Genomic DNA, 13628 nt, shown 5'->3' on the forward strand with positions numbered 1-13628 from the left:
TCACATTGCATTATGGAAGAGGCTAGAACAAATATGTATGTCGAAAACTCTAACAAGCAAGTTGCATATGAAGCGGCGTCTTTATGCTCATCGCTTGGAGGAAGGTGCGTCAGACACGAACACTTAATGTTGTTTAAAGAAATTCTCTCAAACTTGGAGGCCATGGAGGTTCAAGATGATAAGGAAGATCTAGGGTTGATTCTACTTTGTTCGTTGCCCTGCCTTATTCAACCTTTAGAGACACGATTTTATATAGCCGAAGTCTCTCACAGCTTGATGAGGTTTATGATTCTTTAACCTCGTATGATAAGATGAAGCATCTTGTGGTTAAACCCAACTCTCGTGGAGAGGGTCTCATTGTTCGTAGGAGACAAGACCGAATGTTGATGATGATCGTAGTAGAACACAGAACGGAATCCTCGTGGTAAATCTAAGGGTAGATCAAATCTTCAAACAGAGGTAAAACTTGCAACTTCGCAAGAAGAAAGGGCACATTAAATCTGAAAGTGCTATAAGCTACAAAATAAGATTAAAAGGGAGGTCTGCGAATCAAAAGGAAAACAAATGAAAATTCCGTGAAGGTGATGTTGTAGAAGACTACAATGATGGTGAACTTCTAGTTGCTTCATCAATGATTCTAAAGTAAGCGAGGAGTGGATACTTGATTCAGTGCACCTTCCACATGAGTCCCAATCGGGATTGGTTTACAACTTATGAAACAAAGATCTCAAGGTGTTGTTTTGATGGGAAATAATGCTTCATGTAAAATCGCAGTGTTGGAACAATTAAAGTTAAGATGTTTGATGGAGTTGTCGAACACTTAGTGACGCATGGCATGTTCCGAATTGAAAAGAAATTTAATTTCGTTGAGTACTCTTGATTCAAAAGGGCATGATACACAACTGAAAGTGGGGTTTTAAAGATTTCCAAAGGGTCCCTTGTTGTGATGAAAGAGCAGAGAAAGATTGCCAAGTTATATGTTTTACTGGGTTCTCATCATATCGGTGATGCAATTGCCGCTTCCTCTTCCTTGTCGATGATGATATTACTAAACTTTGGCATATGCGCCTAGGGCATATGAGTGAGAATGGCATGGCGTAATTAAGCAAAGAGGACTTCTTAATGGGCAAGGAATTTGCAAACTGAATTTCGTGAGAGCACTGTGTTTTGGGAAGCAAAGAGAGTTCGATTCACTAGAGGAATCCATAACACGAAGGAAACGTTGGAGTATATCCATTCGATCCGTGGGGCCGTTCAGAGTGCCTTCGAGAGGTGGAGCTAATTATATGCTAACCTTTATTGATGATTTTTCCGTAAAAGTTTGGGCGTTCTTCCCAAGCGTAAAAGCGATGTGTTTTCCACATTTAAGTCTTGGAAAATTATGATTGAAAAACAGACGGAAAATGATAAAATACCTCCGCATGCACAATGGCTTAGAGTTCGCTCGATGAGTTTAATAGATTGTGCAAGTCGAAGGGATCATGAGACACTTGACGATTCGTCATACTCCACAAAGAAAAGCGGCGTTGCGAGCGAATGAACGAACGATCATGGAGAAGGTTCGATGTATGTTGTCAAATGCCAACTTCATCAAGTCATTTTGGGCGAAGCGACCTCTCTCGCATGTTTTTGATCAACCGATCTCCATCCGCTGCCATTGAGAAAAGACTCCACAAGAGGTATGGTCCGTAATCCCGCTAATTATTCGATTTAAAGATTTTTGGGTGTCCTGCGTATGCTCATGTTGATAATGGAAAATTGGAACCGAGATCCATTAAATGCGTTTTTCTTGGTTATAAAGTGGTGTAAAAGGCTATAAGTTATGGTGTCCTGAAAATAGAAAAGTTGTGATTAGCAGAGATGTTGTTTTGATGAAACCGCTATACTACCTAACTTATCTCTTAAAGACTCTTCCAATAAAGAAAACCAAAAGCGGTGGAGCATCGATTAATACGAATCAACTCCTCAAGCCAAGACAAAAATTGAGAATAGAGTTGCTTCTTCACCGCAATACTCTATCGCCAAAAACAGGACAAGAAGAGAAATTAAACCTCCAAAGAAGTATGCCGAGGTTGATCTAGTTGCTTATTCTTTAAATGTGGTGAAGATATAGATGCGAATCAAGAGCCATTTAATTATTCGAGGCGATTAGTCGTGAAGACTCGAAAAGTGGATGTTTGCTATGCAAGAGGAGATGGAATCACTCCACAAAAAAGTAACATGGGATCTTGTAAAACTTCCTAAAGGTAAAAAGGCATTCGTTGTAAATGGGTGTTTAAAAGAAAGAAGGACTCAGAGTTGAAGAACCCGGATATAAAGCAAGGCTTGTTGCAAAGGGTTACAGTCAAATTCCGTGAGTGGACTTCACAGATGTGTTCTCTCCAGTTGTTAAGCATAGTTCGATTCGAGCTTTGCTTGGTATTGTTGCCATGCATGATTTGGAGCTTGAGCGGTTAGATGTAAAACCGCATTTTGCATGGAGAACTTGAGGAAGATATTTACATGCAACAACCGAGGGTTTTATAGTCTCGTAAAAAGAAGACTATGTTTGCTTGCTGAAAAAGTCCCTTTACGGTTTGAAACAATACCAAGACAAGGGTACAAGAGGTTTGATTCCTTTATGACTTCTCATGATTTCAAAAGAAGTAGTTTTGACAGTTGTGTCTACTTTAAGAAAAATAGTGATGGTTCTTTTGTGTATCTACTTCTTTATGTTGATGACATGTTGATAGCAAGAAAAGATAAAAGAGAGATAAGAAAGGTTAAAGCCCAACTAAGTGAAGAATTTGAGATGAAAGATTTAGGACCAGAAAGAAGATACTTGGTATGGAGATTCTCGAGAGATAGAAAAGCAAGTAAATTGTACCTAAGTCGGAAGGGTACATTGAGAAAGTTCTTTGCAGTTCAATATGCAGAGTGCTAAGCTCGTTAGTACTCCTTTAGCGACCATTTCGACTTTCATCGGCCTTATCTCCTCAATTAGATAATGAGATTGAGTACATGTCACATGTTCCATACTCTAGTGCAAGAGGATCTCTCATGTATGCTATGGTTTGTTCACGTCTAGATTTATCATATGCGATCAAGGCAGCTTAGCGATACATGGCGAATCTCGGTAAAGAACACCGGAAAGCGCTTCAATGGATTTTAAGATACTTACGAGGCACTACTAATGTTTGCTTACGCTTTGGAAGAACTAAAGATGGAGTTATAGGGTATGTTGATGCTGATTTTGCTGGAGACCTTGATAGAAGAAGATCTCTCACAGTTACGTCTTTACAATCGGAGGTTGTGCAATTAGTTGGAAAGCCACTTTGCAAACTACACGCTTTGTCTACCACCAAGTCGAGTACATGGCGATTATCGAGGCTTGTAAAGAAGCTATTTGGTTGAAGGGCTATTTAGTGAACTCAATGAAGACCTTCAAATCAAGACAAGATTTTGTGACGATCAGTGCCATCTTTCTTACAAAAGATCAAATGTTTCATGAGAGAACAAAACACATTGATATTCGGTATCATTTTGTTCATGATATTATTGCTCGTGGTGATATTGTTGTGAGCAAAATTAGCACTCATGAAAATCCTGCAGATATGATGACTAAGTCACTTCCTATAACCAAGTTTGAGCATTGCTTAGACTTGGTTGGTGTTCATTGTTGAAGTTAAACCCTTAAGGGGTTTTTGGAAGAGGTGAAGAACTTGTTTATTGAAAGTTCGCGATGAAGAACTTGTTCATTGAGAATTTGTGTCAAGGTGGAGATTGTTAGAATTAAGTGACCCAAATTCTTATTTAAATAAAATACGATGGAAAATAAAATAAAAGTAAAATCCATATAGAACTAGACTTCTTTTATTTTATTTTAGAATAAGGTTTTAAACCTTATTAAACTCCATCTATTTTATATTGATTAGGATAAGGTGTTTCAATCCTACTAGAATATGGCTTTGCAAGCCTATAAATAGACATAGTCTATTCCTCTTGTATTTGAGTAAAAATTTTTCGACATAGTGAATTTTCTTCTCCTCTCGCCGTGGTTTTTTTTCGAAAGGGTTTCCACCTAAAATTTATGTGTTCTTTATTTTTATTTATTTTATTCTATTTTATTTTTCACAGTTACACACCTTACTATTTTTCAAATTGTTGTCACAACTGCATCATCAAAGCCTGTAGACAACAATCACCATTGCACAATAACTGAATTAAAATTGCTGAGAAAAAAAAAAGTTTGATCGGGGTTGGGGTATTGTCTGCCCTCATGCACTTTGTTGGCATTCTGGTTCTAATGCTTTTTTAAAAATATATATATCTTTTATTGCTTTAAAAATAATATTATTTAATAATTTCAAAAATATTTGAAATTTATTATTAATATAAAAATAAAGAAAAGCCAAAATCCCTAATTTTCATTTTGCACCTGCTAGGCAAAGGATTAAAATTATTAATTATCTTTCATTTCTTCCCTATGTTCTCTTTATTCACTCACCTCACGTCCCCAAAGGAAAAAAATTTGTGTGCCATAAAATTGGGACGAAATATTTATAATATTGATGTTGGTTAAAATTATTTAATTAGTATCATTCTTAATTCTTAACGGATCACTGATTTAAATATAAAATTATAAAAATATTTTTCCTTTAAATTATAATCAATAGCAGTTTTATCTTTTCACACTTTTTATAAATATATTTTCTAAAATAAATCTAATATATATTTATATATTTACTCAGCCTTTCGACGAAAGTTCATAACAACATTACAAAGAATAGCAACCATAAATACACATACATGTAGAATTGTCCATCATCAAATCTCAAATATTTTATTCATAGATGATAAATATTATTAAAATTATTATTATATATATTATAAATTTTTGGGTTAAATTCAACAAAAATACTGTTATTAATTATTAAATCATAATTGATTAAATTAACTCAACTTATTAAAAGATTTAATTCAAACATGATTTCAGTTGGGTCTTACTAAATTAGATAAATAGTCCAACCTTCGAAAGGTATGTATGAAAGATCCACCATCCGTCTATTTTTCTTTTATGAAAACAATCTTATAAAAAATTCATCTTGAAAATATAATTTTATTGGAACAAATAAAAGGTAGATAAGAAACAAGTTTACAGAAAAAAGGAAAATATTGGACATAACATAAACAAATATTATTAAGCAATTTAGTTGAAAGTTAAGCCAGATCCACTTAGTTTTTCTTTCAAAATATTACTTAAACGTTTCACAGCATCAGGAGAGAGATGATTAACATAATCACCCACTTTCCCACTCCTGAAAAACAACTTATTACTAGGTATTATAGATCTTGGCATCTTCCCAGTTTTGTTGACCTCCAGATCTTTTAAATTGTTGAAACTGCAAAAATCAACAATTTGGTTAACCACACCTATTTTCTCTTCTTCCATGGAGAAAGGAAATCCTAAGAATTCAGCCAATCTCTTTGTTTGAGCCACTGGATCTTCCTTCAACTCTTCATATCTCAGGAACAATACATTCGATGGCTTCTCCAAGCTCATGTTCAAGTACCTTAAAGCATGGTCCCAAAAGGGTCCATACCCTTCTTCACCTCTACAAAACATCTCAAAACAGTCTTCCACTAACCAATCATCCATAAATCTAAAAAAGTGCCAAAGTGAGACAATGATGTCAAACGGATTATGGGTTATATAAATAACCCGGTAATTTGAATGTTTGATGGAATCGACTAGCACTGGATACGGAAGATGAGTAGAAAACAACCTTGGGGATGGGATTTTAGAGAGATTGGGATTAGGGTTTTCCCTATAAAGCTTGACCTCAAAAATGGAATCAGTTGATGAGGATTTGCAGAGTTCAAAGGGGCATTTAAACGGTTGACAATTGTAAACACCAAAGCCTTGAGCCAAGTGGTGCCAGCTTTGGGCTTAGAGGCAACAATGATATCATTATCAAGAGCCTGGAAATATATCTGAAATGAGATTATGGATGAAGTGGGAACACGCGTAGAAGGGATCCAAAAGCCTTGGAATTGGGTTAAACCTTGCGTATATGGATTAGATGCTGCAGCAGAAGGTGAGATATTTGGTGTGGATGATGCCAGGCTACTTTTCTTGCTCTCCATGATGTTGTAATTTCAATGATTCAGAACAATCAGTATATATAATATTTTTTTAGATCTATTTATTAGTTTAATTACGTCTTGCAATGGTTAAATAACTGAAAAACAGAACATTTTTGAAGATTAGTTTATTAGCATTTGGTGGATGACACCACGTTCGTGGTAGGCGCAATTAAGTCATTGGCTTTGGATAACTACAAATTTGGTTATTTTCTAACACTAGGATCATCATAATAAATTAATGACCACGAGGCTTTAATTTTCTTTTTAATTTTAGTTGATCTTTAATAAAATATTTTTACTGAGATTTCAATCATATTGTTTAATGTTGATCTGGGTTGGGGTAATCTGTGCCCTGATGCACTTTGTTGTCTTTCTTATTTTAATGTTCTGTTTTTTAATAAAATATTTTTGATTGCTTTGAAAAATAATATTATATAATAATTTAAAATATTTAAAATTTATTATTAATATAAAAATAATGAAAAGCCAAAATCCATAAATTTTGAATCATGATTTTGTACTCGCTAGGCAAAGGATTAAAATAATTAATTATACTTTTTAGAAAATAACATAATTAATTATAAAAGAATTTCATTTTAATTATATTAAATATAAATAATAAGATTAAATTTAAAATAAACTTTAAAAATTGTTAAAACATATTCACAGATAAATAGATATAGATGAAAATATAATATGACAACTAAAATATAACATGTCATAAAAATAACAAAAACACCACATGAATTCATGAATTTACAAAATCTATATATAAGAATTATTAATGTGTTCAAATTAATATTAAAAATCACAAGCTTAGCTTTCGAACATGGATACAAATATATAAATATTTTTAAAAATTAAATTTGTATGATAAATTATGTTATGATTTTATATGTAATATATACATAATATGATATAAATGAGAAAATAATTAGAAAATAACATAGATCGTCTTTGAATTTCTTTTTATGCTTATTGTTCATGAATAATTTTTGAGCGGAGTTTATTGATTTATTTCAAGGTTTTTGATTTTTTTTTTGTGTTGAAAGGGTGGGTTTTGTTGCTTATTTATATAATTCTTGGAAGTGGTTTTAAATTGTATTTGCTTTGATGAAGAAGACTTTACGAAGTTCTTATGGTCCATCAAATTTCTCTTTGTTAAATATAATTTTTTAAAAGGACGGTGATTTTGTGAGATTGAAGCTTTATGGGAGATTAGATTTCCATTACTTGGGTTCTCCAATGATGATTCTAAGGTTTTCTATTGTTGCTGGCCTTATTTTCTTTCAATGCATTTGTAGGGGTTTGTGTATTTTGGTGACTATTTGTTATACTTTTTGGTTAGGTGTTTTCCTAAGTTTGCTTTTTATGTTATGGATTGTTTTACTCTGACCTCTTTGTTAGCTTCACCCTTAAAAGGCTATAATAATAAAATTATTTTGGCTAAAAAAAATAAATCAAAACTACTTGAGTATATGTCAACTCAACTGCGAGGAATTCTTTGTTGCCTGGGAGTAATTTGGCTTCCCATTTTGGTTCTTTGATTGTTCTTAAGGTGTTTTTCTGTTTCTTTGATTCTTTTATGTTATTTTCCCTTTCAACATAGTTTTCTTGGAATGAGGAAAATTTCGATCCAAATAAAGTATTGATATTTATATTCTCAAGAAGGATGATCTTCTATAATGGAGTAGATATTCCCCATGTAATCAACATAGGCTAAATATAAGTGTAAATAAATTATTAACCCCTAAATATGGAAATTGTTTCCACATATATTTGGCGGGCAAGGAAGTATGTACTCCCTTTGGCGTTAGTTTCATTGTTTTCAACATGTTCTTTAGTAAAAATAAGATGATAACTATGAATTGAATTATTTTTACAAACCTTAAATTATTCTAAGTATTTAACAAAGGATCCTACTCGAAACTATGGTAAGAATGATACTATAAGACAATCTTATTTATCTTGAAATTAGAGAATAAACAAAGATTAAAGTAAAAAAAAAGAATAAAATGTTATTTCAGATCTCACAATTTAATATCAAACTTTTATCTACTTTTGGCTAAATTGAAATTTAGTTACTTATAATCAAATAACAATGAAAGAAATTATTGGATGGAAATTTTATTGAAAATAAAAGAAAAATAAACATCTTAAAACTTTAAAATTCTCTAACAATGGCTGACCACCTCTCATCCCATGCCCTAGTAGTATTTATATAGAATAATATATTTTTTGGTTACTAAACTTAGTAATTAGGTTCATTTTGGTATTTGTGCTTTTTTTCATCTACTTCGGTTCTTAAACTTGACAGTTAAATCTATTTTGGTCTCTAAACTTGAATTCTATCAAGATTTGATAATGTGACTAGTGTTAATAGAATAGAACTGGATTGGACGAGCTAAGAACTGATCAATATAATGGTTTGAATAAAAGGGTTGAACGGATTGACTCTGAACCTACTTGAAATTGATAAAAATTGAAAATCAAAACAAAAGTCGATAGTTAAACAGGTTGAATCGATTTACTAATTTTTTTATTTTAAATATTTCAAGACTTTGAAGATTTTTAATTATTTATTTAATTATTGTTGGTCTGATAGTCAAACCAATCAAACTGATTGAATTCAGAATTGATGGTCTAACCTATTCAACGACCAATCCGATTATTAAAACACTGAATGTGGCACTATGAAATTGTACCACTTGATCACTTGAAAATTTTATATTATTTTTATTTTTATTTTCAAGTGATGATGTTGCACAATATGTTACATCATCAAATTTTTATATTTTTTAAGTTCACGAATCCAAATAAACCTAATTGTCAAGTTTAAATACTAAAGTAGACAAAAAAAATATAATACCAAAATAAATCTAATCACCAAATTTAGGGCCAAAAATTATATTAGCTCTATTTATATATATAACTTAAAACTAAAAGCTAATTAAATTAATAGAGGTCTGCCGCTCCTCTTAACACGAAAATTAAAAATATCAATAATAAAGGGATTATTATTCCTCTGCGCGATTCGCAACCTAGGGTTTTTTCTCTGTTTTTTCTTTTACTTTGGCTGCCGACAATAACAGATCTAGGGTTTTTCTTTGATTGTTGCATAGCGATAAGTAACATAGTTAGGGAAAGTAAAATAAAAGGCGCAATCATTCATACGGAAGTATGGAAGATGAGATGGCAAAATTAAGGCTGGCTGATGAAGAAGATGATCCAATCCATGATCACAGGGAGGAAGACAAGATTGAGGAAGACTTTTGACTTTGCCTGGTTGGGAAAGCCCTTACCAACATCGCAATACACTTTCCATCTTTAAGAAACGTGTTTGCGGAGGTATGGCACACGATAGAAGGGGTTACGATTACTGAGTTGAAGGATAAAAGAATACTATTCTGCTTCTATAACGAGCTTGACCTAAGGAGGGTGGTAGACAAAATGCCCTGGTTCTTTAATAAATATTTTATTATTTTTCATAGATTAGACAAGGGAGAAGACCTAGTTCAAGTTCCGCTATATAACACCAAATTTTGGGTGCAAATACATAACTTACCATCAGGTTGCATGTCGAAAGGAATGGCAAGGCAATTAGAGAATTTCATAGGCAGGTTTTTAGATTGTGACGCAATGATTGTATCAAGAGAATTAGGAAATATATGAGGATAAAGGTGAAATTGGATGTACGGAACCCTCTTAGAAGGAAGAAACGCATTGTTTATGGTCAAGATAAGACAACTTACGCATTCTTTCAATATGAAAAACTCTCTTTGTTTTGCTTTTTATGTGGAAGACTAGGACATGGGGAAAACTTTTGTCCTTTACGACTTTCCCTAGGGGTACTAGAGGAGGAATATGGGTGGGATATCTTTTTACGAGCCCCGCCAAGAAGAGTAGAACCGACACCAAGTAGATGTTGAGGGAGGAACCAAAAGAATTGGTTAGAAGGGAGAAATCTATTGTGAATCGTGGAATTGGAAGATATGAGGAGGTAGTAAGAGGTGGGTAGATGGGTAGCTCTAGAGTAAGAAGAGCAATTAGGGCGACAAACAAAGACGAGTTCTCTGAAACTTACAGTATAAGGGATGACAGAGAATTTAGAAGAGAGAAGGAGACAAATATCAAACTAGAAGAAATATCATTTGGTAATGTGGATGGTAAGTGTCGAAACTATTTTTATTTTGAAAAACAGGGATCAACTTTAAACGAGGTATGGAGTCGCCACCAATCCTTTTTGTTTAGGTGTGATCGGGTCACCTAACAAAACATTTTATTTTATTAAAATATCTATTTTGGCCTACGAAATTTAAAAAAATGGGTTCGGGAGTCGGTTACATACGAGGAAGGATTAGCACCCTCGTTATGCCAAGAATTGGTACCAAATTGATTAAAAAATGTCCTTATGTCTAAAATTTAAAAAAATATTTTGAAATACAATTTCTTTTAAAACATTTGAATAACTCAAATTGAACATTAAAATTATCTTGTTTCGAAGGAATATATATCACATCCAGCACGTTAGAACATGATTCTATAAACCTTCGAAACCACGATCAATTCTTGATTTCCAAAAGCTCATACATTTGAAAATTACAAAAGGATATTCGATTATTTGGTCCAACGAAAAACCAAAACCCAACACGTTAGGGCACGATTTCTCGAATTTCCAAACATAGAACATTGCCTTTATTTTTTAGAAATCTTTATCTCGAGATACAAAATGTCATATCCAGTGAGTTAGGACACAACACCTCGAATTCTTGAGAATAAGTTTTTATTTGAAACTTATATGTTTTGATTGAAAAAGGGTACTCGGTTACTTAGATTCAACGAGAAAAATTGGAACCCAGTAAGTTAGAGCACAATCTTCTCGAAGATGTCAAATACCGAGTATTGCCTTATTTTGAAAACTTTTGAATAGAATGATTTTAAAACTTAAATGATATTAAAACACGACCTTTTAAATGAATAAAATGCGATGGAATAATAATGTACAACGCAAAGTAATAATTCATAAATAAAATGTTATAATAATGAATCACAAATAACAAATAAATACAAAGTAAGAAAATCTAAAATAAAATATAAAACAATTTCTAAGTAAATAATACATAAAAAGAATTAAAATGGATGTTATAAAAGCGATCTAAAGTATATAAAATAATTTAAAAAAAATTAGTATCCATTCAAGATAAAATAATATATAAAACTCTTTAAAAATAATATATAAACAATTCAAAATATATAATGTGTAAAAAAGTTTCAAATACATAATATATGAAAATATTAAAGTAAATAATGTATAAAAATTTGAAATGAGCGTTATATAAAAAGTTAAAATAGATAATAACAAAAATGTAAAATAAATAAATAAATAAATAGAATGTTAATAACAAGAGTAAAAAATATATTTAAGAAAAATAATAATGAAAATAATATTAGTATATAAATATAAATATAATGATAGTAGAAATATAAATAGATAAATAATAATTAGATAAATAATAATAGTATTAGAATAACAAAATAAATATAAATAGAAACATAATAATAATAGCAATAATATATTAAATTAGTTAATTTAATAATAAAATAGCAAAAATAAAAAAAGGGATTAAATCGAACCTTGAAGCAAAATTTTGGGGCAAATAAAAAATAAATAAAAGGAAATAGACCAATTTGAACGTGCGAATAACAAGGACGGACCAAAAGGGAAATAACCCCCACCCTTCAAAACACACAGCTTCAAGGAAGACCAAAATGTAGTCAAAACAAAATTTAGGGCCAAAACTAAGAATAATGAAAACTTAATTGCAAAACAATAAAAAAATGAAAGGGCTAAAAGCAATTGGACGAATTTAGAAAAACAAAGAAATTGAAATGAAATGGACAAAATTCCCACGTAATTGAAAGAGAAAAGGAAATAATTTAATTCCAATGGAAATAGGAAAAGAGAGAATAATCCAATTCCAAATTGAGGTAGGAAACCAAAAGTAATCGATCCCCTTTCAAAGAACAAAATACCCCTATTTATATATATGGGGTTTACTAAAAATAGCCTAACTAATTTAATAAATTAAAATAAAATAAGAATAAATAAGAATAAGACTAAGAATAAAAATAAAAATAAAATAATATCTTCCTATTTTTGGCTTTTTACCAAGTCAACAAGATTTGATAACTCCTTGGCTCTATTCATCTTTTTGATTTGGCACCAATTTAATGATTGTCTTTTAATTTGGCCATTTTTAGCTTGTTTTCGACCGATTACATCATTTGGCTTTATTTATTCGGTTATTATTTTTTTCTGGGTCCAGGCCAAAATTGGCCTATTACAGTAAGAAGAAACAAAGAACCATTCAGGGATGCAACAATAGCAGTAGTAGCTTAATGGAGACAGATTCACATAATGATATATCGATGGCTGCTAGAAAGATGGCCGACCATTCGCAATGAAAACCCTAAGTTGGAATGTTCTTGGTCTAATGCAACCACGAATAGTAAGACGTCTCAAAAATAGTTTGAGACAAGCACAACCCCAGATTTTTTTCTCATAAAAACAAAAGGTTAGTGATAAGAGGATGAACAAAATACGAAGAAATTGTGGTTCCATGAATTGTTTTGACGTAAGTGTATAAGGGTCCAGAGGAGGCCTCTCTCTAGGGTGGAACGACGAGGTGATAGTTTCATAAAAAAATTATTCAAAATTTCACATACATGTGGAGGTAAAAAAGGGGGATGGAAATGCCAGTCGGAGATTCACATGTTTCTATGGGTCCTCGGTTCAAAGTCAAAGACGTGATTCTTGGAACATACTGAGATAGCTAAAGGAGGATAACTGATTACCATTGCTAGTGGTGGGGGACTTTAATGAAGTAATGTTTTCCTTTGAGAAGAAAGGGGGCCGACCAAAAGAGGAGCATCAGATGTTAGCTTTTATAGAAGCTTTAGAAGATTGTAAACTATACAATTTTGGGTTTTTTGAGACAATGGTTCACTTGAAAGAGGAAAGCTAACAGAAAGCAACACAAGGGAAATACTTGATAGAGGAGTGCCCAATTCGGATTGGTGGGATCGGTTCCCGGATTATTCAGTTTGCCATCTATCTCATAGTTTCTCGGATCATTGCCCAGTGCTTGTTGACACGTGTCGAAGAAGGAAAAAAATTAAGAGCCATGATGATTATTCTTTTCAATTTAATGAAGATTGGATCTTAGAGGAAAGTTCAAAGATCAAGTAACATTTGGCTGGAGGGTAAATGATTCAAAACTACCACTGAAACTTGAAGATTTGGGTAAACATATGAAGGAATGGGCAGAGGTTATCCAAGGAGAACGACATAAGAAGAAAGAGTTGAAGTAAAACTAGAAAAATTGAAAAAAGAGGACCCAAAGGAGGCAAACCTAGTAGAGATTATGGAAGTAAAGTTAGCTTTGAATATGAAAGCCGATAAGGAGGAACTATTTTGGGAACAAAGGGCAAGATCAAACCGG

The 13628-nt window shown here is 32.2% G+C and overlaps 1 pseudogene; it reads right to left on the minus strand.

Annotated features, from left to right (window-relative positions):
• Positions 1-5096: 5096 nt before the first annotated feature.
• LOC128293297 (cytosolic sulfotransferase 15-like) lies at positions 5097-6152 on the minus strand (annotated as a pseudogene).
• Between the last annotated feature and the right edge of the window lie 7476 nt (positions 6153-13628).

The sequence above is a fragment of the Gossypium arboreum genome, chromosome 5, assembly GCF_025698485.1.
Source record: "Gossypium arboreum isolate Shixiya-1 chromosome 5, ASM2569848v2, whole genome shotgun sequence".
Taxonomy (NCBI): Eukaryota; Viridiplantae; Streptophyta; class Magnoliopsida; order Malvales; family Malvaceae; genus Gossypium; species Gossypium arboreum.